Source organism: Arachis ipaensis, chromosome B10, assembly GCF_059453495.1.
Source record: "Arachis ipaensis isolate K30076 ecotype BB chromosome B10, ASM5945349v1, whole genome shotgun sequence".
Classification (NCBI taxonomy): Eukaryota; Viridiplantae; Streptophyta; class Magnoliopsida; order Fabales; family Fabaceae; genus Arachis; species Arachis ipaensis.
The window spans coordinates 82245815-82270936 of record NC_142435.1 but is presented as its reverse complement, the minus strand read 5'-3'; the positions used below and the strand labels follow the sequence as shown (position 1 = coordinate 82270936).

The following is a 25122-nucleotide window of genomic DNA, read 5'->3' as shown; positions in this document are numbered from 1 at the left end:
ACTGAGAGGACGGGAAGTAGCCATTGACAACGGTGATGCCCAACATAAAGCTTGCCATGGAAAGAAGTATGAATGATTGGAAGAAGGCAATAGGAAAGCAGAGGTTCAGGAGGAACAAAGCATCTTCATACGCTTATCTGAAATTCCTACCAATGAATTACATAAGTATCTCTATCTCTATCTTTATTTTATGTTTTATTTATCTTTAATTATCAATCCTCCATAACCATTTAAATCTGCCTTACTGAGATTTACAAGATGACCATAGTTTGCTTCAAGCCGACAGTCTCCGTGGGATCTACCCCTTACTCACGTAAGGTATTACTTGGATGACCCAGTGCACTTGCTGGTTAGTTGTGCGGAATTGTGGCAAAGTGTGATTCACGTTTGAGAGCCCCAAGTCTTTGGCGCCATTGTTGATGATCACAATTTTGTTCACTAGAAGTCCATGGAAATGTAGCATTATAGAGCCCTCTTTCAAGAAGCTTGATATTGATGTTGAGGAGGGTGTACAACCTCCAAGGCGTATCATGGTGGAAAACTTTGAATAGGTTGATCAAGAGATGGATTCAATCATTGATGAATTCTTATGTACAATTGAATCCTCTCCCATTGGGCTTGACATGGAGATTAAAGAAGAAGACACATCACCTCCCATACCCTTGATAAGCAATGAAGAAAAGATTGAATTGGAAGGAAGCTACTGTTCCGAGGGTTACCTAAAACTGGAGGTCGATCTCGGATGAGATCTTCTGTACTGGTCGGAGATGACGTGTCCGGCTGGCTGATGACGGCCGGAGCTGTTGGGTCCGACTCATTGGACTTGCTGCACTGCTGATCCTTGGCCACCAGAGGGTGGGGGTACCTGCAAGAGACTCCGATGCTTAAGTTAGCACGGGTATTAAGCAGATTTTTATGTAGAATCAGAGTATGAGTTATACCTGGGTGCTCCAGTGTATTTATAGTAGCGTGGGCTGACCTTTCTGGTAAGATAAGTTAGTTACTTATCTTATCTTATCTTGAGTGAAGTCAGCTTATCTTCAAGGAAATCGCCTTTATCACTATAGGCTGGGATTGCCTTTGGATTCTGGGTCATGTTCCTCTATTTGGGCCCTTTTATTGGGCTTTGCTGTCGATTTGACCGACTTCTTCGTAAAGAAGTCGGTCTGCTTGACCTGAACAGGTCGGTCGCTTCACTACTGAACATCCCGGTTCGGACAGCTCGACCCCGGGTATGAACAGCTACCAAGAGGAAGAGGTTGAAATTGAAGAAGCTTGCAAGGAGGTGGAGGTAGTCAAGAAGGAGCAAAAGGGCATAGACCTCGCATTGGCTAAGTGTGGGGAGGTCCTCCTTCCTAAGTTACCATCATCCAACACAACATTCAAGTGGGTAAAATTCTTATCCCTAAGCTTTGCTTTCTCACTTGAATATAGTTTGATTGAAAATGATGGTCAACTTAGAGCTCTTTGTGGAGTTAAGAGTAGGAGAGAGTTGTGTAGTGGTTGGAGACACCACTCTAAGTTCATAATGGTTGTATGCTCGAAGTTGAATGGCAATGGTTGGTGTAGAACCAAATTGCATGGGTCTAGGAGAATGTTTGGATGCTTAATTGAGAATTCTAAGGTCATGCCACCCAATTGGAATCATGATGATCAATTTGAAGATGGGTGTCAAAACAAAGTGTGGGATCCCAGATCGCACAAGGAGAATCAAATTGGGAGCCCATGGCTTGTGTGGAACTCCATCAAGGCCTGGAGTTATCATATTTGAAGACTAAAGCTTATTGGAGATTCAAGCATTGGTGGATGTTCAAGGATAGCTTCAAGCACAAGCCACCTTAAGAGGAGCTCCCCATAAGTCCAACTTAAGGACAATAAACAAAAGTGCTAGGTGGGAGACACCCCACCATGGTAAATTCCTTTCATTTTTTCCTTTTGTAGATATTGGTAATTAGTTTAATTTCATGTTTTGTTGAGTTTGTTGAGTATAATTGATAGTTTAGTAGGTTAAATAAGGTTTTATGGTGTTTTGGTAGCTGTTTGGAGGTTTAGAATGCTTGGATTGGTGCAAAAAATAAGAAAAATTTTGAAAAACAGAGCACCATCCACGCGTACGCACACTGCACGCGTACGCGTGCATTAAGCATTTTCACCCCTCCACGCTCACACGCCATGTGCACGTACGCATGGATTGAAAAATTTCATCCCTCCATACATTGACCCGTGAGTTGCGCCTACACTGCGCCAGCACCATGCCTGAGGCACAAACCACCTGCGCGTGCGCGCACCTGGCGCGTACGCGTCTTTGATGATAATTGCGCAATGCGCGCCCACGCACGCTGTACGCGCGCGTGCCGATAGCGCCACCTGCCCTCCTGGTAATGTTCCAGAGAGTTGGGCCAACCTTGGGCTGACACTGTGCCTCGCGCATAATCTCACTCACGCGTAAGCGCACATGACGCGAACACGCCCTTCGGCCAAACTGCGCATCGGCGCATAAGCGTGCATGACGCGTCCTCGCCGGTAAAAAAAAGAGTTTTTTTTTCTCATCTTCCAATTTCTTTTGTACATTGCATTCACATACTTTTATTCTTTGCATTTTTATTTTGTTTTTATAGCTTGTTTTTACCTTCTTTTTCTTTAGTTTCTTATTTTAATAATGGTGTTGAATGCTCTTACTCAATTGTTGAGAATTTCTTGGTTAATCTTGGTGCTTCTTGACTTGTTTGATATTGTTGGATGATGAAACTTTTAAATCAATGCTTAATCTTGTATGACTCTTGTATTCTTTGTGCATTGATATGAACTTGTATGTCTTTCATGACCCACTCTTTCTATTTGAACTTGATGCTTTTGAGTGCTCTTCATGCCTTGACTTTACTCTTGCATCAAGTGTTAGATAATATGTCTTAGCTTATATTATTTTCTCACTCACATGTTGTAGCTACCATGTAGTGGGAACCTTACTCTTATTTGGCATTAGTCCTCGCCTATGTTCTATTTGCTTTGATATCTTTGTTATAGGCTTAATTTTCTTTCTTTTTCTTTCCTTTTAGGTTGGCCACCGAAAGAGAAAAAGGAAAAGCTTCTAAATGGGGCAACAAACAAGTTCATCCGCACAACCTTTTGAAGAAACTCATCAATTGTAGCAACCCGTCCACCTTGCTCTCTTTTGCATGCACCGAGGACGGTGCAAATTTCTAAGTGTGGGGAGGTCGTCCGACCGACCTCCATGGGTAACAACTTCCTTTTTCAACACCAATTTTTAATTTTTGTCTTTGTTAGATTAGTTGTTGCATTGCATGATAGATTGCATGATTGTTAGAATTTGTGCATATTTTTTTCATCACTTCTTTTTATGTTAGAACTACTTCGTTAGGGTGATGATTTTTTTTCCAAGAAAACTGTTTTAAAGCACCCTACCAATTTGAAAAATAATTTTTTTGTGTTGAACTTGCTTGAAGAATTTATTTTGGAACATGGTTTTTGAGCTAAGAACACAAGCATGTGAGTCTTGAGCCCAATTGTGTGGTTACATCATATAACCATTTATTCCCATTCTTGTGTGCATTGTTCTCTTTCTATGATTGTAATCCTTGATTTGTTTGATTCTATATGTCCATTATTCCATGTATACATGCATTTATATGATTAAGGCCATCATTTCATTTAGCTCACTTACCCAAATAGCCTATCTTTCATCAACCATTGTTAGCCAATTTTGAGCCTATTTAATCCCTTTTGTTCTTAATTTTAGCACATCACTACCCCTAAGTGAAAAACAATAAATGTCCCTTAATTTGGATCTTTGATTAGCTTAGGCAAGTGAGGGTGTGTATCATTTAGGTATGGGAAACTTGGGACATTGGTTGAGATAAAAGTGTAATTTGTATTTTTGATTAAAAATTTTGGGAATTGGGTACATGCTTATGAATTAAATATGTAAAACCATATGCATTGATATGTTTGTATATACTTTAAAAAAATGATAAAGAAAAAGAAAAAGAACACATATATATATAAGAAAAAAATATATATAGAAAAGAAAAAAAAAAGAAAAAAGAAATAAAAAGAGGACAAAAAGGTCCCAAAGTAAATTAATAAAAACAATGCATATGGAATGTGAATTTCAATGAATGCATGAGTATGTGAAAAAGTGGGAATCATGGGTAGCTAGGTTGTATATTAGAATTTTATAGGTTGTTATATGTGTTTGGTGAGAGCTTAGGCTAATCAAAGATACAAATTTCAAGCTCACTTGACCATATGCATCCTTACCTTTACCCTAGCCCCATTACAACCTATGAATAAGTCCTCATGATGAATGTATGCATGCATTGAATAATTGTTGATTGTTAGAAGAAAAATAAATCTTGGAAAGCATGAGTAGAAGAGAATTGAGTGATCAACCCTATACACTTGAGCGACTAGAGCGGATACACTTCCGGTGAGGGTTCGTGGTGTGTGAAATCGTGATCATTCCATTACTTGGTAACGGCGCTAAAAACTCAATACGCACGTTCATGATCTTATATCTGTTTCACAACTTCGTACAACTAACCAGCAAGTGCACTGGGTCGTCCAAGTAATAAACCTTACGTGAATAAGGATCGATCCCACGGAGATTGTCGGCTTAAAGCAAGCTATGGTCACCTTGTAAATCTCAGTCAGGCGAATTCAAATGTATTAAGAGATTATAGTGTACTAAAAGATAATTAAAATAGGATAGAGAGACTTATGTAATTCATTGGTGAGAGTTTCAGATAAGCGTATAGAGATGCTTTCGTTCCTCTGAACCTCTGCTTTCCTGCTGTCTTCATCCAATCATTCCTACTCCCTTCCATGGCAAGCTTTATGTAGTGCATCACCGTTGTCAATGGCTACATCCCATCCTCTCTGTGAAAATGGTCCAATGCGCTGTCACTGCATGGCTAATCATCTGTCGGTTCTCGATCATACTGGAATAGGATTTACTATCCTTTTGCATCTGTCACTACGCCCAGCACTCGCGAGTTTGAAACTCGTCACAGCCATCCCTTTCCAGATCCTACTCAGAATATCACAGACAAGGTTTAGACTTTCCGGATCTCAGGAATGGCCATCCATGGGTTCTAACTTATACCACGAAGACGCTAATAACTCGGACTCGGTCCCCTGTATTAGATATCCAAGAGATATCCATTCAATCGAAGGTAGAACAGAAGTGGTTGTCAGGCACGCGTTCATAGGGGAATGATGATGACTTTGTCACGATCATCACATTCATGTTGAAGTGCGAATAAATATCTTAGAAGCGGAATAAGTTGAATTGAATAGAAAAACAGTAGTACTTTGCATTAATCTTTGAGGAACAGCAGAGCTCCACACCTTAATCTATGGTGTGTAGAAACTCTACTGTTGAAAAATACATAAGTGAAAGGTTCAGGCATGGCCGAATGGCCAGCCTCCATGATCTAAGAACTAAACGTCCAAAAGATGTAAATACAGTAGTAAAAAGTCCTATATATACTAAACTAGTTACTAGGGTTTACAGAAATAAGTAATTGATGCAGAAATCCACTTCCGGGGCCCACTTGGTGTGTGCTTGGGCTGAGCATTGAGCTTTACACGTGTAGAGGCTTCTTTTGGAGTTGAACGCCAGTTTGTAGCCTGTTTCTGGAGTTGAACTCCACTTTGCAACATGTTTCTGGCGTTTGACTCCAGAATGCAGCATGGAACTGGCGTTGAACGCCAGTTTACGTCGTCAATCCTTATTTAAAGTATGGACTATTATATATTTCTGGAAAGTCCTGGATGTCTACTTTCCAACGCAATTGGGAGTGCGCAATTTGGAGTTCTGTAGCTCCAGAAAATCCACTTTGAGTGTAGGGAGGTCAGAATTCAACAACATCTGCAGTCCTTCTTCAACCTCTGAATCTGATTTTTGCTCAAGTCCCTCAATTTCAGCCAGAAATTACCTGAAACACAAACTCATAGTAAAGTCCAGAAATGTGAATTTTAATTAAAAACTAATAAAAATATACTAAAAACTAACTAAATTATACTGAAAACTATGTAAAAACAATGCCAAAAAGCGTATAAATTATCCACTTATCACAACACCAAACTTAAATTGTTGCTTGTCCCCAAGCAACTGAAAATCAAATAGGATAAAAAGAAGAGAATATACTATAAATTCCAAAATATCAATGAAACTTAGCTCCAATCAGATGAGCGGGACTTGTAGCTTTTCGCCTCTTGAATAGTTTTGGCATCTCACTCTATCCATTGAAGTTCAGAATGATTGGCATCTATAGGAACTCAGAGTTCAGATAGTGTTATTGATTCTCCTAGTTCAGTATGTTGATTCTTGAACACAGCTACTTTATGAGTCTTGGTCGTGGCCCTAAGCACTTTGTTTTCCAGTATTACCACCGGATACATAAATGCCACAGACACATAATTGGGTGAACCTTTTCAGATTGTGACTCAGCTTTGCTAAAGTCTCCAATTAGAGGTGTCCAGGGTTCTTAAGCACACTCTTCTTTTGCTTTGGACCTTGACTTTAACCGCTCAGTCTCAAGTTTTCACTTGACACCTTCACGCCACAAGCACATGGTTAGGGACAGCTTGGTTTAGCCGCTTAGGCCAGGATTTTATTCCTTTAGGCCCTCCTATCCACTGATGCTCAAAGCCTTGGGATCCTTTTTATTACCCTTGTCTTTTGGTTTTAAAGGCTATTGGCTTTTTGCTCTTGCCTTTTGGTTTTAAGAGCTTTTGGCTTTTCTGCTTGCTTTTTCTTTTTCTTTTTTTTTCGCATATTTTTTTTTCTGCAAGCTTTTGTATTCACTGCTTTTTCTTGCTTCAAGAATCATTTTTATGATTTTTCAGATTATCAAATAACATTTCTCCTTATCATCATTCTTTCAAGAGCCAACATATTTAACATTCTTAAACAACAACTTCAAAAGACATATGCACTATTCAAGCATTCATTCAGAAAACAAAAAGTATTGTCACCACATCAAGATAATTAAACTAGTTTCAAGGATGAATTCGAAACCATGTACTTCTTGTTCTTTTGTAATTAAAACATTTTTCATTTAAGAGAGGTGATGGATTCATAGGACATTCATAACTTTAAGGCATAAACATTTAAATACTAATGATCATGAAGACACAAACATAAAGCATAATAAACGAAAAACAGTAAAATAAATAGACAAAGAGATTAAGGAATGAGTCCACCTTAGTGAGGGTGGCGTCTTCCTCTTCTTGAAGAACCAATGGTGGTTTTGAGCTCCTCTATGTCTCTTCCTTGTCTTTGTTGTTCCTCCCTCATAGCTCTTTGATCTTCTCTAATTTCATGGAGGATGATGGAATACTCTTGGTGCTCCATCCTTAGTTGTCCCATGTTGGAACTTAATTCACCTAGGGAAGTGTTGATTTGTTCCCAATAGTTTTGTGGAGGAAAGTGCATCCCTTGAGGCATCTCAGGGATTTCATGGTGAGGAATTTTCTCATGCTCATGTTGAGGTCCATGCTCTCTTGTTTGCTCCATCCTTCTTTTAGTGATGGGCTTGTCCTCTTCAATGAGGATGTCTCCCTCTATGTCAATCCCAGCCGAATTGCAGAGGTGGCAAATGAGGTGAGGAAAGGCTAACCTTGCCAAGTTTGATGACTTGTCAGCCACCTTGTAGAGTTCTTGAGGTATAATCTCATGAACTTCCACTTCCTCCCCAATCATGATGGCCCGGTCTATAGTAACTTCAGACCGGTTGCTAGTAGGAATGATTGAGCGTTGAATAAACTCCAACCATCCTCTAGCTACTGGTTTGAGGTCAAGCCTTCTTAGTTGAACCGGCTTACCTTTTGAGTCAATTTTCAATTGAGCTCCTTCCACACATATGTCCATGAGGATTTGGTCCAACCTTTTATCAAAGTTAACTCTTCTAGTGTAGGGGCGTGCGTTCTCTTCCATCATTGGTAGGTTGAATGCCAACCTTACATTTTTCGGACTGAAATCTAAGTATTTTCCCCGAACCATGGTGAGCCAATGCTTTGGGTTCGGGTTCACACTTTGATCATGGTTTCTAGTGACCCATGCGTTTGCATAGAACTCTTAAACCATTAAGATCCCGACTTGTTGAATGGGGTTGGTGAGGACTTCCCAACCTCTTCTTTGGATCTCAAGTCGGATCTCTGGATACTCATTCTTTTTGAGTTTGAAAGGAACCTCAGGGATCACTTTCTTCTTGGCCACAACTTCATAGAAGTGGTCTTGATGGACCTTAGAGATGAATCTCTCCATCTCCCATGACTCATAGGTGGAAGCAATTGCCTTCCCTTTCCTCTTTCTAGAGGATTCTCTGGCCTTTGGTGCCATGAATGGTTATGGAAAAACAAAAAACAAAGGAAAATTATTTTGAATTTAAAGGTAGGTGGGGTTTTTTCTTTTGGGGAAGAGAGGATGGATGTGAGTGGTGAAGAGGTGATGGGAAAGAGTGATTGAGTTGATTGGTGAGGGATATTTGGGGAAGAGTGATATGAAAAGGTGCGAAGAGGAGAGAAGAAAGGTAAGTGGGGATCCTGTGGGGTCCACAGATCCTGTGGGAATCCTGTGGGGTCCACAGATCCTGAGGTGTTTGACGATTTCTCATCCCTTCACCTTTGAGGCATGTAAAACGCCCTATATATGCAATCCTGGCATTTAACACCAGACTGCAGCATGTTTCTGGCGTTAAACGCCACTTCCATGCTTGTTTTGGGCGTTCAACGCCAGTCTGCAGCATGTTTCTGGCATTGAACGCCAGTATGGTGCATGTTTCTGGCGTTTAACGCCACTCTGATGCTTGTGTCTGGCGTTTAACGCCAGCTTTCCTCTGGGTGCAATCCTGGCACTTAAACGCCAGATTGCTGCTTGTTTCTGGTGTTTAATGCCAGTTTCATGCTCTGTTCTGGCGTTAAACGCCAGCCAGATGCTCCTTATTGGCGTTTAAACGCCAGTAAGCCCTTCCTTCAGGGTGTTCTATTTTCAATGCTGTTTTTTATTCTATTTTTGATTTTTCAGTAGTTTTTGTGACTCCACATGATCATCAACCTAATAAAACATGAAATAGCAAAGAGAAAATAAAATAAAAATGATTAAATAACATTGGGTTGCCTCCCAACAAGCGCTTCTTTAATGTCAATAGCTTGACAGTGAGCTCTCATGGAGCCTCACGGATAATCAGAGCAAGGTTGGAACCTCCCAACACCAAACTTAGAGTTTGACTGTGGGGGCTTTGGTTAACTCTGCAGTGAGAGAAGCTTTTCATGCTTTCTCTCCATGGTTACAGAAGGAGATCCTTGAGTTTTAAACACAAGGTTATCCTCATTTAGTTGAAGGATCAATTCTCCTCTGTCTACATCAATCACAGCTCTTGCTGTGGCTAGGAAAGGTCTTCTAAGGATGATGGATTCATCCTCCTCCTTCCCAGTATATAGGATTATGAAATCTGCAGGGATGTAAAGGTCTTCAACCTTTACTAACATGTCCTCTACTAGTCCATAAGCCTGCTTTCTTAAGTTGTCTGCCATCTCTAGTAAGATTCTGGCAGCTTGTACCTCAAAGATTCCCAGTTTCTCCATTACAGAGAGGGGCATGAGGTTTATCCCTGACCCAAGGTCACATAGAGCCTTCTCAAAGGTCATGGTGCCTATGGTACAAGGTATTAAGAACTTTCCAGGATCCTGTTTCTTCTGAGGCAATGTCAGTTGATCCAGATCACGTAGTTCATTGGTGAGCAAGGGAGGTTCTCCTTCCCAAGTCTCATTACCAAATACTTTGGCATTCAGCTTCATGATTGCACCAAGGTACTTGGCAACTTGCTCTTCAGTAACATCTTCATTCTGTTCAGAGGAAGAATACTCATCAGAGCTTATGAATGGCATAAGGAGGTTCAATGGAATCTCTATGGTCTCTAGATGAGTCTCAGATTCCTTTGGTTCCTCAGAGGGAAACTCCTTATTGATCATTGGATGTCCCAGGAGGTCTTCCTCACTGGGATTCACGTCCTCCTCCTCTCTTTTGCGTTCGGCCATGATGGTCAATTCAATGGCCTTGCACTCTCCTTTTGGATTTTCTTCTGTATTACTTGGGAGAGTACTAGGAGGGATTTTAGTGACCCTTTTACTCAGCTGGCCCACTTGTGCCTCCAAATTTCTAATGGAAGACCTTGTTTCATTCATGAAACTTAAAGTGGCCTTAGATAGATCAGAGATTATATTTACTAAGCTAGATGGGTTCTGCTCAAAATTCTCTGTCTGTTGCTGAGTGGATGACGGAAAAGGCTTGCTATTGTTAAACCTATTTCTTCCACCATTATTAAAGCCTTGTTGAGGCTTTTGTTGATCCTTCCATGAGAGATTTGGGTGATTTCTCCATGAGGGATTATAGGTGTTTCCATATGGTTCACCCATGTAATTCACCTCTGCTATTGCAGGGTTCTCAGGATCATAAGCTTCTTCTTCAGAAGATGCCTCTTGAGTACTGTTGGATGCAGCTTGCATTCCATTCAGACTCTGAGAAATAATATTGACTTGCTGAGTTAATATTTTATTCTGAGCCAATATAGCATTTAGAGTGTCAATTTCAAGAACTCACTTCTTCATAGGCGTCCCATTATTCACAGGATTCCTTTCAGAAGTGTACATGAACTGGTTATTAGCAACCATGTCAATGAGTTCTTAAGCTTCTGCAAGCGTTTTTTTTAGGTGAATGGATCCACCTGCAGAATGGTCCAGTGACATCTTTGATAACTCAGACAGACCATAATAGAATATATCTAGAATGGTCCATTCTGAAAGCATGTCAGAAGGACACTTTTTGGTCAGTTGCTTGTACCTCTCCCAAGCTTCATAGAGGGATTCTCCTTCTTTCTGTCTGAAGGTTTGAACATCCACTCTAAGCTTACTAAGCTTTTGAGGAGGGAAGAACTTGGCTAAGAAAGTCGTGACCAGTTTATCCCAAGAGTTCAGGCTATCCTTAGGTTGAGAGTCCAACCATACTATAGCTCTGTCTCTTACAGCAAACGGGAAAAGCATAAGCCTGTAGACCTCGGGATCAACCCCATTAGTCTTAACAGTATCACAGATCTAAAAGAATTCAGTTAAGAACTGAAAAGGATCTTCAGATGGAAGTCCATGAAACTTGCAGTTCTGCTGCATCAGAGAAACTAGTTGAGGTTTCAGCTCAAAGTTGTTTGGTCCAATGGCAGGAATTGAGATGCTTCTTCCATGTAAATTGGAATTACGTGCAGTGAAGTCACCAAGCATCCTCCTTGCATTATTATTATTTTTGGCTGCCATCTCCTCTTCCTGTTCGAAAATTCATGTAAGGTTGTCTCTGGATTGTTGTATTTTAGCTTTTCTTAGTTTCCTTTTTAGAGTCCTTTCAGGTTCAGGATCTGCTTCAACAAGAATGTTCTTGTCCTTGCTCCTGCTCATATGACAAAGAAGGGAATAACAAAGAAAAGATGGAATCCTCTATGTCACAGTATATAGATTCCTTTGTCTGAGTAGAAGAAGAAAAGAATGTAATGTAAAGAAGAGAAGAGGAAAAACTCGAACACAGAGAGGGAGGTGGTGTTCGAATTTTTTTTTAGATGGAAGAGAAGTGTTAGTAAATAAATAGAAGGAGATGAGAGAGATAATTTCGAAATTTAATTAAAATAAAAATTTTAAAATGGAAAGTTAGATTTCGAAAATTAAAGTTGAAATTAAATTAAAATTGAAACAATTAGTTAATCAAAATGAAATTTTGAAAAAGAGGGAGGTATTTTCGAAAATTTTAAGAGAGATTGAATTAGTTAGGTGATTTTGAAAAAGATATGATTGAAACAAAAAGATAAGATTGATTGAAAAAGATTTGAAAACCAATTTTAAAAAAAATAAGAGGTTAGGAAAGAAGTTAGAAAAGATTTTTAAATTGAATTTGAAAAAGATATGATTGAAATAAAAAAAAGGGATATGATTGAAACAAAAAGATATGATTGATTGAAACTTATTTTGAAAAAGATTTGAAAAAAATTTAAAAAGATTTTATTTTGAAAAATAAAGTTGATTACTTGACTAACAAGAAACTAAAAGATATGATTTTAAAATTTAAAGATTGAACCTTTCTTAATAGGCAAGTAACAACTTGAAATTTTTGAATCAATCACATTAATTGTTAGTATCAAATTCGAAAATATGAAATAGAAATAAGAAAAAGATTTTTCAAAATCAATTTGAAATTTTCAAAAATTATGAAAGAAAAATGAAAAAGATTTGATTTTTTGAAAAAGATTTGAAAAAGATAGAGTTTTTAAAATGAAAATTTGATTTGACTCATAAGAAACAACTAATTTTGAAAATTTTTTGAAAAAGTCAACCCAAATTTTCGAAATTTTATGATAGAATAAGTGAAAGATATTTTTTTGATTTTTGAATTTTTAATGAAGAAAGAGACAAACATGAAAAAGACTCATAACATAAAAATTACGAATCAAAACACACAATGCATGCAAAAACACTATGAATGTCAAGATGAACACCAAGAACACTTTGAAGATCAAGATGAACATCAAGACTTATTTTTTGAAAATTTTTAAGAAAAGAAAAACATGCAAGACACCAAACTTAGAAATTTTCAATAATTAGACACTAACAAATTAAAAATGCATATGAAAAACAAGAAAAGTCACAAAACAAGAAAATATGAATATCAAACAAGAAGACTGGCGAAGAACAACTTGAAGATCATGAAGAATGCAATGCATGAAATTTTCGAAAATTCTTGAGAAAAACAAACACATGCAAGACACCAAACTAAAAAAATTGACTCTAGACTCAAACAAGAAACACAAAATATTTTTGATTTTATGATTTTATTAAATTTTTTTTTCGAAAATTATTTGGAAAAGGAAAATAAAAAAAACTCAAAATTTTTAATAAAGATTCCAGGAATCATGCAATGTTAGTCTAAAGCTTCAGTCTAAAGAGATTAGACAGGGCAGAACAAGCTTCAGCTGGATATTACATGCATTGAAATGATTAGTTGAATCCTCAGTCCAAAAGAATTTAGACATGGCTTTGCAACCAGCCAGAATTCAACAAATCATCATGAAACACTAGAATTCATTCTTAAAAATTATGAAGAAAAAAATATTTTTGAAAACATTTAATTAAAATTTTTTTCGAAAATTAGAAGAATAAAAACAAAAACTTAAAATTAAAATAAAGTTACCTAATCTGAGCAACAAGATGAACCGTCAGTTGTCCAAACTCGAACAATCACCGGCAACGGCGCCAAAAACTTGGTGTGTGAAATCGTGATCATTCTATTCCTTGGTAACGGCGCTAAAAACTTAATACGCACGTTCATGATCATATATCTGTTTCACAACTTCATACAACTAACCAGCAAGTGCACTGGGTCGTCCAAGTAATAAACCTTACGTGAGTAAGGGTCGATCCCACGGAGATTGTCGGCTTGAAGTAAGCTATGGTCACCTTGTAAATATCAGTCAGGCGGATTCAAATGTATTAAGAGATTATAGTGTACTAAAAGATAATTAAAATAGGATAGAGATACTTATGTAATTCATTGGTGAGTGTTTCAGATAAGCGTATAGTGATGCTTTCGTTCCTCTGAACCTCTGCTTTCCTGCTGTCTTCATCCAATCATTCCTACTCCCTTCCATGGCAAGCTTTATGTAGGGCATCACTGTTGTCAATAGCTACATCCCATCCTCTCTGTGAAAATGGTCCAATGCACTGTCACTACATGGCTAATCATCTGTCGGTTCTCGATCATACTGGAATAGGATTTACTATCCTTTTGCGTCTGTCACTATGCTCAGCACTCGCGAGTTTGAAGCTCGTCACAGCCATCCCTTCCCAGATCCTACTCGGAATACCATAGACAAGGTTTATACTTTTCGGATCTCAGGAATGGCCATCCATGGGTTCTAACTTATACCACGAAGACGCTAATAACTCGGACTCGGTCTGTATTAGATATCCAAGAGATATCCATTCAATCAAAGGTAGAACGGAAGTGGTTGTCAGGCACACGTTCATAGGGGAATGATGATGACTTTGTCACGATCATCACATTCATGTTGAAGTGCGAATGAATATCTTAGAAGTGGAATAAGTTGAATTGAATAGAAAAATAGTAGTACTTTGCATTAATCTTTGAGGAACAGCAGAGCTCCACACCTTAATCTATGGTGTGTAGAAACTCTACTGTTGAAAAATACATAAGTGAAAGGTTCAGGTATGGCCGAATGGCCAGCCCCCATGATCTAAGAACTAAACGTCCAAAAGATGTAAATACAGTAGTAAAAAGTCCTATTTATACTAAACTAGTTACTAGGGTTTACAGAAATAAGTAATTGATGCAGAAATCCACTTCCGGGGCCCACTTGGTGTGTGCTTGGACTGAGCATTGAGCTTTACACGTGTAAAGGCTTCTTTTGGAGTTGAACGCCAGTTTGTAGCCTGTTTCTGGCGTTGAACTCCACTTTGCAACCTGTTTTTGCCGTTTGACTCAAGAATGCAGCATAGAACTGGCGTTGAACGCCAGTTTACGTCGTCAATCCTTATTCAAAGTATGGACTATTATATATTGCTGGAAAGCCCTGGATGTCTACTTTCCAACGCAATTGGGATCACACCATTTGGAGTTCTGTAGCTCCAAAAATCCACTTTGAGTGCAGGGAGGTCAGAATCCAACAGCATCTGCAGTCCTTCTTCAACCTCTGAATCTGATTTTTGCTCAAGTCCTTCAATTTCAGCCAGAAATTATCTGAAATCACAGAAAAATACACAAACTCATAGTAAAGTCTAGAAATGTGAATTTTAATTAAAAACTAATAAAAATATACTAAAAACTAACTAAATTATACTGAAAACTATGTAAAAATAATGCCAAAAAGCGTATAAATTATCCGCTTATCAGTTCGATGCTCAATTCTTTGTCCCCAGCTTTCATAAGCTTTCTTCTTGCAAGTCTATTTGAACTTTATTTTGATATGTGAATTGGTAGAGTTTGTGAGTCGTCATATAACCTTTACCCTACTTGCTTATATATGTTCTTGGAGATTGATTCATTTTTAACCAAGTAGGTAGAATCATTTTTCATTCATGTAGATAGGTGCATATAGTTTATTTGCATTGAATAAATGATCATACCCTTTTCTTGTCCTTCTTTATTCTTAGCATGAGGACATGATTGGTTTAAGTGTGGAGAGATTTGATAAACCCCAATTTTGTGGTTTATCTTGTGCTTAATTTGGGAGATTTTATCACCTTTTCCCACATTTATTCAATGAAATAGCATGGTTTTGCAATTCTCCCTTGATTTGTGCTTAAATGTGAAAACATGCTTTTTAGGCCTTAAAATAGCTAAATTCAATTCACTTTAATTCCATTCGATTCCTTGATATATTTGTTGAGTGATTTCAGGTTCATAAGGCAAGTATTGGATAGAAGAAGTGAGGAGAAAAGCATGCAAAGTGGGAGAACTCATGAAGAAATGAAGGAACTGCAAAGTTGTCAAGCCTGACCTCTTCGCACTCAATCGACCATAACTTGAGCTACAGAGGTCCAAATGAGGCAGTTTTAGTTGCATTGGAAAGCTAACATCCGGGGCTCCAAAATGATATAAAATTTGTCATAGTTGCTTCGCGTTTAGGGGCGCGACATGCACTATATGCGTGCACACTGATGCTGCACGTGGTCCACTAAAGGTGAAATCACTGAGGGCGATTTCTAAAGCACTTTGGGCCCAATCCAACTCATTTCTAATATTATTTCATGTAGAATTCAAGCTTGGGCAAAGGAGGGGAGCACTTGTTTGTAGTATAGCATCATGTAGGTTAGTTTCTAGAGAGAGAAGCTCCCTCTTCTCTCTAGAATTAGGGTTCTTAGGCTTAATTTTATCTTAGATCTAGGTTTTGATTATTGTTCTCATCTTGTTTCTTCTACAATTTCATGCTTCTACACTTTAATTCTCTTAGTTTTCTTGTCAATTTTCCTTTTATGCTCTCTTTTGTGATGATGAACTCATGTTGGATTTGGATTTTCTTTTAATGAGATTTAATAGTTGATGTTTATTTTTTGATGATTTGAGTTGTGGATTTACTTTCCTTGCAATTGGTAGTTGATAGATTTATTTTTTTTGCATTTTTACTATGCTTTCCTTTTATGCCTTCCAAGTGTTTGACAAAATGCTTGGTTGGGCTTTAGAGTAGATTTTGAGCATTCTTTGCTTGGGAAGAGTAATTGGGCAATCTTGAGTCATTAATATCCAATTTAGATTGGTGATCTAGAGTTGTTAGTTAATATCATTTTCAATGACTCTAATCTCTTGCTAATACAATTAGTGAGTTGATTAGGATTTTTGATTTGAGATTAACTAGTCTTGTTTGACTTTCTCTAATGGAAGATAACTTATACCTTCTTCCAACATTGGGGATGGTAAAATAAGATAAATTCTTGTTAAGTATTGTTATGATTAATGACTCGGATAGAAAGCCTATGATCTCAAACCTTGCCATGAATGTCTCTCTTTATTAATTGCTTTCTTTAATTGCTCTCTTTACTTTTCTTGTCGTTTATTTTATTGCCCCTTCTATCAATCAAACCCCCTTTGTTCCTTCATAGCCAATAATTGAGCACTTCATTGCAATTCCTTGTGAGACGACCTGGAGTTTAAATACTTCGGTTAATTTTCATTGGGGTTTGTACTTGTGACAACCAAAATTTTTGATGTGATAATTGTTTGTTGGTTTGGAGCTATGCTTACAATAAAGTCTTTAATTCTATAAGAGAAATTCTAGACCATCGAGCAATTCTCATCTATCAGGTGACGCAAGAAAGGTCCTAGGATCTTACAAGGTACCCAATTCTGATTTCTATGGGTGTAGCATCTCCATTCTTGCCATTGGTGCAAACAACTTTGAGTTGAAGCTTCAACTGGTCACTCTAGTACAACAGAACTGCCATTTTCATGGACTTCCACAGGAAGATCCAAACAAATTCCTATCTGACTTCTTGCAGATATGTGACACTATCAAGACTAATGGAGTAAATCTAGAGGTCTACAAGCTCATGCTCTTTTCCTTTGTGATAAGAGATAGAGCAAGGCTATGGCTGGATTCTCAGCCTAAAGTGAGCCTAGATACATGGGAGAAGGTAGTAAACGAATTTTTGACCAAGTTATTTCCACCTCAGAAGCTGAGCAAGCTTAGGGTGGAGGTACAAACCTTTAGACAGAAAGAGGGTGAATCCCTCTATGAAGCTTGGGAAAGATACAAGCAACTAATCAGCAGATACCCTCCTGACATGATTTCAGATTGGACCATGCTAGACATCTTCTATGATGGCCTATCTGAAGCATCCAAGATGTCATTGGACCACTCAACAGGTGGATCCCTCTACATTAAGAAGACGTCTGAAGAGGCGCAGGAGCTTATTAACATGGATGCCAACAACCAGTACATGTACACTTCTGAGAGGAACCCTGTGAACAATGGGGCAGCTCAGAAGAGAGATGTTTTAGAAGTAGATACCTTAGACACCATCTTGGCTTAGAACAAGCAACTGACCCAGCAGATCAACATGATCTCTCAGCACTTTAGTGGGACGCAGAGCTCAGATGCCTACTGTCCAGAAATAGCGTATGAACTAGATGCTGGTGATAACGCTTGGACCACAATGGAAGAGGTTAACTGCATGGAAAACTCCTCCAGAACTTCCAACAATAATACCTATTCAAATACTTTCAATCAGGGATGGAGGAACCACCCCAATTTTGGGTGGAAAGATCAACAGAAGTCTCAACAAGGCTTCAATAATAATCAGGGTGGAATAAAGCAGAACCAGTTGAACAACAGACCATTCCAACTCTCTCAGCAATAGATGGAGACTCCTACACAAAGTCTCTCTGATTTGGCCACAATTGTTTCTTATCTCTCGAAGACCATGCACAGTTTCATGACAAAAACTAGGTCCTCCATTCGGAACTTGGAAATACAAATTGGTCAGCTGAGCAAGAGGATTGATAAACCCCAATTTTGTGGTTTATCTTATGTTGATTTTAAGGGATTTTGTCAACTTTTCTCATATTTATTCAATGAAATAGTATGGTTTTGTAATTCTACCTTAATTTGTGCTTAAGTCTAAAAACATGCTTTTTAGGCCTTTAATTTGCTTGTTTTAATTCACTTTTGATTCCACTAGATGCCTTGATGTATTTGTTAGTGAATTCAGGTTGAAAGATCCCAGAGATCCCTTCCAACACTCTTCCAAGTAAAATAAAAGTAAACCCAAAAGAAGAGTACAAGGCCCTCATGGTAGAGGTTGTGAGCGAACCCAAGGAGGAGCTTGCTATTGAGGAGCTCAAGGAAATCAAAGCTCATGAGAAGATTGATAATGTGACCTTGCACGCCCCTTTGCTGGGAGAGGAACCTGACGAATACACCTCTTCTGACAAGGATGAGGAGTCCAAGAAAGAGTAAATTGCTCGGTTCTTAGAAATCCTTAGGAAGCTAAAGGCTAACTCTTTTCTTACAGAGGCGTTAGAGGAGGAAGATGAACCTGTGGTACTGGCTAAGGAGTGTAGTGCCTTGGTCCAGAAGAAGCTTCCTGATTCCCTGTACTATAGGGACCATCACCTTTGAGAAGGCACTATGTGACCTTGGCACAAGCATCAATCTCATGCCTCTTTCTGTAATAAAAAGGATAGGAATTCTATAGGTGCAGCGTGCCAAGATATCATTGGAGATGGCAGACAAGTCCCTGAAAATAGCATATGGCATGGTGGAAAATGTCCTAGTAAAGGTTGAGGACCTTTACATCCCTGCTGATACTGTAATCCTAGACAATGGGGAGGACAGGGATGAATCCATCATCCTTGGAAGGTCCTTTCTAGCTACTGCTAAGGCCATAATTGATGTGGAAAGAAGTGAGTTAGTTTTGAGGTTACGTGAGGTTTACATCTTGTTCAAGATCCCCAACCTTCAGTCTTCCTCTGACAAAGGTGGTATCATTGTGTAACACGTAGTGTTTCAGCCTTCTCTCTCAGTATAGAGCTTTATAGAGCCCCCAGCCACCAACTCTAAGTTTGGTGTTGGGCATTGATGATCGAATTTTTGTCGGTAAAAAAATCATAAATAAAGTCTTGTTGAAAGTATAGTTTCTAAACCAACAAGAATCGTTTCATACAAAAGTTTTGGTTGTTACTTAAGCAAACCCAATAAAAATAATAACCGAAGTATTCAAACATCGGGTCGTCTCTTAAGGAATTGAAGGGAGGTGTATTTATTATTGGTTATGAGAAAGTATCTTTTTGGGGTTTTGAATAAGGAACAAGAAAATAAAAATGCAAGAAAGTAAATTAATGACTAGAAAAACTCTTGGCAAGGTATGAAAACTGGACGTCCTATCCTAGTTATCCTTATCAATTGTGACGAGAATTGTTCATTGCTGCCACTTAGTTAACCCTTACTAAATAAAGAAAAGTCAAGTGGACTAATCAATTTGATTCCTCAAGTCCTAGTCAACTCCTAAGGAAAGACTAGCTTTAGAGGGATCCAAACCAACCAGCAAATTCCAATCATCAATCAACAAAGGAGTTTGATAACTCAAGTGTCTCCAATTACTCACCCAAAGCCAAAAGGAGAGAAATCTAAATTAAATTAAAAGCATCAACACATAAATAGAAGAAAGCAATCATAAATCTGAAATACCTCAAATTGCATTAAGTAAAGAAATCAAATCTAACATGGAGTTTATAAACCAAATTGGGAAAATAAACAAATCAATAAGAGAAATAAGTAAACCAAAGTACTAGAACTAACAAGAGTAGAAGAAAACTAAATTAAACTAAGTAGAAATCTGAAATTAAGCCAAGCTAATCCTAAAATCCTAAAACCTAGAGAGAGAAGAGAGCCTCTCTCTCTGAAAAATTACATCTAAAACCTAAAATTATTTGAATGAGAAGTGTCTGTATGAATATCTCTTGAGTCTCTGTTTGTCCCCTGGCTTTAGTCTGTGTTTCTGGGCCAAAAATTAGGTCCAAACTCAGCCCAAAATTGCCCCAGCATTTTCTGCGTTTTCTGCAGATAGTGCATGTCACGCATACGCGTCAGTCACGCGTACGCGTCGATAGTCATCTTCGTGGGTCACGCATGTGCATCAGGTACGCTCACGCGTTACTGTGCTTTTTCGCTTTCACGTATACGTGTCAGGTGCGCGCACGCGTGAGCCATGCGTGCGCGTCGATGCTTGCTGGTTGTCTCCTTTGTTTCTTGTGTTCCTTCCATTTTTGAAAGCTTCCTTTCCATCCTCTAAGCCATTCCTGCCCTATAAAGCCTGAAAATACTTAACACACGGATCACGACATCAAATGGTAATAAAAGAGGATTGATAATTAGCAATTGAAAGTCAAAGAAGCATGTTTTCAATCATAGCACAAAAGTAGGAAGAAAAGTGCAAAACATGCAATTTAGATGAATAAGTGTGAGTTTAGTGGATAAAATTCACTCAATTAAGCACAATATGTACCACAAAATAGTGGTGCATCAAATCTCCTCACACTTAAACATTAGCATATCCTCATGCTAAGCTCAAGGAGATAGAAAGAATGAATGGGGAAAGTAAGACTCATGCAATGCAATGCAACCTATGTATATGAATGCAACTAAATGCTAAGATGTTTCTACCTACTTGGTTGAAAGTAAACAAGTTCTCCAAGACAAATATAAATCACATTCCACTAATTCAAATCATACAGTAAGGACAAGTAAACTTGTAAGAAGATAGCTCATGAAAGCAGGGAACATAGAATCAAGCATTGAACCCTTACTGGTAGTGTATATCCACTCTAATCACTCAAGTGTATAGGGTGATCCACTCTACTCTTCTCTAGTCATGCTTTTCTAAAACTTTGTTCTTCATCTAACTAATCAATAAATATTTAATGTACTAATGCAAACATCATGAGGTCTTTTCATGGTTGTAATGGGGCTAAGATAAGGGTAAGGATATATGTATGGCTAAATGAGCTATAAATTAAATCTTTGACTAACCTAAACTCCCACCTACTCACACACACACTCCCTATGCTTCATAAATCATGCCTAACTACCCATAGTCTCACTTTTGTGCTTTTCACCTACTCATGTATTTAAATGTTCTTCCATTTTATTTCACATGCATTGATCTTTTTAGTGAACTTAACATTGGGGTGCTTTTATTTCCTTAGATTTGAATTTTTTTATTTTTATTTTTATTTTTATTTATTTATTTTTAAATCTGAAAGCATTACAACATCAATGCATTTGGTTTTCATAATTTCACATGAGTAGTATTCAAATTCTTAATATTTATCAATTAAGCAACTACATTCTTATTAACCAAGTTCCCACGGTTCCCCACACTTAATTGACACACAATCTCTATCTTAAGCTAACCAAAGATTCAATTAGGATAATTATTTGTTTTTTCCGCTTAAGGCTAGTGATGTGGTAACATAAAGAACAAAAGGGAATAGAGAAGGCTCAAAGTGGCAAACAAGGGTAATTGAAGTGGTAGGCTTATTTGGGGTAAGTGAGCTAATAACAAATGATGGCCTCAATCATATGCATGCATGTGAATACACTAAACAATGGACATATAGAATGGAACAAACCATAGATTGCAATCATAGAAGAGAGAAAACACACAAGAATAAAAATAATGGTTAAATCATGTAACCATACAGTTAGGCTCAAAATCTCACTGGGTTGTGTGTTCTAGCTCTATACCATGTTCCAAATTACAATCTTCAAACAAGTTTAACACAAATTTCAATTTAAATTAGTGAAATGATATAAAAAGGGTCTTGAAAAGAAACTCATCACTTCAACCAAGCAAGACATACATGCAAGCAATTATTATCATGCAATCTATCCTATTTAACAAAAGAAAAACTAAAAATGTTGGTGTTAAGAGAGAAAAGTTACCTCCGAAAGTCAGGTACTGACCGACCTCCCCGCACTTAAAGCTTGGCACCGTCCTCGGTGCCATCAGTCAGGAACAAAGGGGGTTTGGTAACAGCCTCTCCACAGTCGGGGTCGTCATGACTCCTGGTGCTGGTAGGTAAGGTGGAGTCCGGAGTGTCTAGGTCTTCCTCAGGTGGGTGGTTGCCAACAATCAACTCCTTGAGGTATGTAAATCGGCGCTTGTTATGGCACTCCATTCGCCTTGCATGCCGGTCTAGCCAGTCCAACCTCTGAAGTATCTGAAGGAGCAGCTGATTTGTTGAAGGTGCTTATGATGTGGAAGGAGAAGGAATAGCTCCGGCCGGGTCTACAGTCCGGTTGGTAGTGATTCCGCAGCCAGTGCTCTTTTCGTTCTTCTCCTTGCCGGTGGCTTATTAGAGGCTTTCTTTGTACCCTTCCTGGTGGCCATCCTGAAAAGGGAGAAAAGAAACGGATATTAAATCAAATTGCTAGAACCGGGAGGGGGAAAATACAAGTGATAATCAATGCCAAGGTAAAGAAGAATGTCATAAACACATGGTCGCGAATCCATGTAATTAGGACATCAATGGAAATATAGCATGACATATTAAGGCAATTAGATGCAAGATGTTTATTAGCATGCCGTCAATGGCATGGGTAGCATAGATCAAGCATTAATAGCTTAATTTGATTATCAAATGTAACAAACTAACAACCACGTTTGTGTTGACAATTATATTTAATCAATAAAAGATTACAAGGGTTTTGTGAAAAATAGGCAGTAGAGTAGAAGAATAGAATAATTAAGAATTCACAATACCATACAGACTTTTCACAAACACTTGGTATGCATGTAAAATATGTTAGGGAAAGTAAGAACTCTAAACATGCATGCAACCCAAAAATTAATATTAATTGTCAAATCACTCCCTAATATATCCACAAGCTCGAGTGTAATAATATAAGACCCAAATAAAGCTCTAACACCAGTATAAAAAATAATGCATGAAGAAAAAGAAAAGAATAAAAAAAAACCATAAATAACTAAGCATGAAAGAGAAAAATTGTAGAAGAAAGAAAAGTAATTAAATTCAATAATTGAAAGAAGAATTAAGGAAGAAAGGAGAAATGAGGAAGAAGAAAGAATGATAAGAGAAAGATAAGTAGGATTGGAGGGGAGATTAGAAATCAAGCGGCGTACTAGTTCAATTGTGCAACGCATTCGACGCGTACGCATACAGCACGCGTACGCGTGGGTCGCGTAAAAGTGAGAGTGACGCGTAGGCGTCAAGCACGCGCACGCGTGGATCGCCATATATTGAAAATGACGCGCATGTGTCAAGGACGTGTACGCGTGGTTAAATTTGTGTCTTTATCACAGTTCCAGCGTGGGGCCAGCACAACTCTCTGTTCAATTCGCAATTTACGCCGATTTTCATCTCCACGCGTACGCGTCACTGACGCCTACGCGTGGGTTGAACTTTTTGCAGGGGACGCGTACGTGTGAGGTACGCGTACGCATGGGGTGGCTTGTGTGCCATTGATGACATGTCATCATGTCATGTTTTTCTATGCTTTTTCATACAAGAAATTGATGATTAGTGCTTAAATATTGAATGCTTTTGTGCTTAAATGGTATATTTCTTTGATCTTTTGATTTTACAAATTTTGTAGGAAATAATAGAAGAAGAAGCAATAAAAGCACTAAAAGAAGAATCATACTCCCAAGGTGGCAAAAAGGTTAGAAACAGCCTCAAGGAGGAGCAAAGAGGATTTGCAAACTTGACCTCTTTACACTCCAGAAGAATAACTCAAGGTACAAAACTCTAAATGTGGTGATTCAAGTGGCATTGGAAAGTAGGAATCTAGAGCTTTCCAAGCATATATGGCACTGCATGGTGAACACTAAATCTGAGGGAGAAAACTTACCCCGAAAGTGCAAAGATGAACATAGTATCAACCTGCAGTAAGGCCAGCGGACCTCTCCACCTTCCAAGGAGGATAACTTGAGCTGTAGAGCTTTGAATGATGCGTTCTCAAATGAATTGGAAAGTAGACATTCAGAGATTTCCAACAATATATAATAGTATGGGGTGAACATTAAGTTTGGCCCTCAGAAGCTGGCGCTAACTTTGGCCTCCAATCAGAGCTCATTTGCCAAGTGAGCGCCACGCTCACTAATTGAGCGTTTTCGGCCTCCAAAACAGCATGACCATGCCTTCTTCAAATGACTATAACTTGAGCTACAGATGTCCAATTGATACGCTTCTAGTTGCGTTGGAAAGATGACATTCGGAGCTTTCCAACGATATATAAAAAACTATATTTGGCATGAAATTGAAGCACAAGTGATGGGCATTTTTAAGGCCCAAAAACCACGCTCAATAGCCAAACAAAGCTAGCGTTCACTTTGGAAGTGAGCGTGGCGCTCACTTTTCTACCTTTTTCGTGACTTGCAAGCCTTGGGGAGGAAGTTCGTGCCATCCGTACACTAAAGTAGCACTCAAAATTTGAGCGTAGCGCTCGCTAATGTAGCGCCCAGTGGAGAAACAAAGCCCTCAATGAAGGCAGCGCTCAAACAAGCAAAGGGTAGCGCTCAAAGGACGAGCGCAGCGTTAAAAAAGAGAGCGCTAGTAAGGGAGCTACAATGCGCACCAATTGGCGCACCAAAGGAGTGAACGTAGCGTTCACAAAGTGAACTAAGCGTTCCACTGGGAGCATTACCAACACCCCTGACCCACTCTAATTCAAGGCCAAACCAATAAAAGCCCATTGGACATGACTCAAAGGCACAACACACAATTAGAATAGGAATTTCATTTGAACTGTAATTTATTTTCAATTTCAATTTCATTTTTTATTTTGTAAAGCCTATATAAAGGCATCAATTTTATTTCATTAGAGATCTGTGAGGCTGGCTCTGCTAGAGAGCAATAGGAGTCAGAGTAAGAGTAGAATAGAAGGCTCTCTTTGATACACTTTTATTTTCTGCTCTCTCTACATTTCAGAATTCAATTCAGCTTTGTGCAATTTCCATTTCTTACACTTCTCGACTACAAATTTAAATTTCTGCAATTCTCTTTTGCACATTTATTTTCTGCAACTTTAC

General features: G+C 38.4%; 2 non-coding genes across 2 annotated transcripts; one reads left to right on the top strand and one right to left on the bottom strand.

The window, feature by feature from the left end:
* Window positions 1-10824: 10824 nt before the first annotated feature.
* Window positions 10825-10932, top strand: LOC148580622 (small nucleolar RNA R71). Its single transcript, XR_015896602.1, has one exon. It is a non-coding gene; the product is annotated as a small nucleolar RNA R71 (small nucleolar RNA).
* Window positions 10933-17250: 6318 nt separating this feature from the next.
* On the bottom strand, window positions 17251-17359 carry LOC148580621 (small nucleolar RNA R71). Its single transcript, XR_015896534.1, has one exon. It is a non-coding gene; the product is annotated as a small nucleolar RNA R71 (small nucleolar RNA).
* Window positions 17360-25122: the final 7763 nt, after the last annotated feature.